Genomic DNA, 1,351 nt, shown 5'->3' with positions numbered 1-1,351 from the left:
GGATGCTGCACAGCTAGAAAAAAAGTGGAGTAAGGAGAAAGGTCCAAACACAGCACAGAAATATTCCAGTGGACACTACTCCCCAACTTATGCCATTTAACACCTTGCTGCCAGGAACCCAACTCCAGTGCTTGATCAGGATACTCACTTTCTTCACAAGAACATAAATTCCCTACATGCCACTCCTACCCTGAATCGTCCATATGCACACGTAGGTTTGTCTCACATGAATTCATCTCATTGAAGAATCAATGCCAACTGCAATCCTTACTCCAGATGAGACTGGGAAACTGCACTTATATGTTATCAGTCTATGCAGCAGTAGAAGGTATGATAAATGGAGAAAAAGACATCTACCATAGTAGACATTAGACTTATTATATATTCTTGATACAAATTTATATATTGTTCAGTCCCACAGAGGCATCCCTGGCAGCAACCTGAGTTTCAGGGGTTAGGTGAGTGGCTCTGAGTGCTGGGGGAGGTAAGGTTGGGGTTGTGCTGGTCCTGCAGTCTGCTGGGGGCCAATTGCACACCCAGGGAGATAGGGAAGCTGAAGACAAACTGTGAGGTAAGGGTGGGAGTGGGCTTGCAGTACCCCTAAGGGGCCTGAAGAGCTGGCGGGCCTGGAGGGGCAGGATGTGTCCAGCACCTGGGACAGCTGCTCCATGCAGCTCCAGGCCTTCTCCAGCCTCAGCTGCTCCTTCATCATCTGCTAAGCCAAGCAGATGGTAGCAGAGCACAGGATGCCCTCCTAGCAGTGCGCCATCCCTGGACCTCAGTAGTCCTTCACCGCACAGTCCTACTCCATGGCTTCCATGAACCAGGAGCCCATGTTGGACTTGTGGTTGTCTTCCACCAGATGCATTTTTACTGGTAGCATCCTTGCATGTGGTTTGGGCATTCAGAGGAGACACTGAACAGGGCTGTGTTCCCTAGGGCGTGCAGCATGTCTCTCCAGGCAGCGTGGAAGGTACCATGGAAGTAGAGGAACTGAAGAATCTCCAAGGGATCCTGCCGCCTGTGCAGAGCGGCTCCAGTGGAGCTGCAATGCAGGTGAAAGGACTCCATGGCACTGGGGAGAAGTCTGCCGGGGCTCTGGTTTTGGAACAGAATTCTGGGTAAGCAGAGGAAAACTTCTCACAGCCACCTTTGAGCAAGCAGATGTCTCTTCACTGGGGCTTAGGATGGAGTGTCTTCTCTACTAGAGTCAAGGTGAGGTCCTCCCTGAGCCCCTGGTGCCTGGGCTCCACTCAAAGTAGAGGATGACAGCCAAGGATCCTGGAGCCCTTGGCCTGCCTATTTTCCTGGGTGTTGTATCAAAGAAGGTGGACAGAACCTCTGATAGGAA

At 51.2% G+C, this 1,351-nt stretch overlaps 1 pseudogene; it reads right to left on the bottom strand.

Moving 5' to 3' along the window:
- Positions 1 to 447: 447 nt before the first annotated feature.
- LOC143404074 (dual specificity protein phosphatase 4 pseudogene) lies at positions 448 to 951 on the bottom strand (annotated as a pseudogene).
- Positions 952 to 1,351: the final 400 nt, after the last annotated feature.

Source organism: Callospermophilus lateralis, chromosome 7, assembly GCF_048772815.1.
Source record: "Callospermophilus lateralis isolate mCalLat2 chromosome 7, mCalLat2.hap1, whole genome shotgun sequence".
Lineage (NCBI taxonomy): Eukaryota > Metazoa > Chordata > Mammalia > Rodentia > Sciuridae > Callospermophilus > Callospermophilus lateralis.
This window is presented reverse-complemented; position numbering and strand designations above follow the sequence as displayed.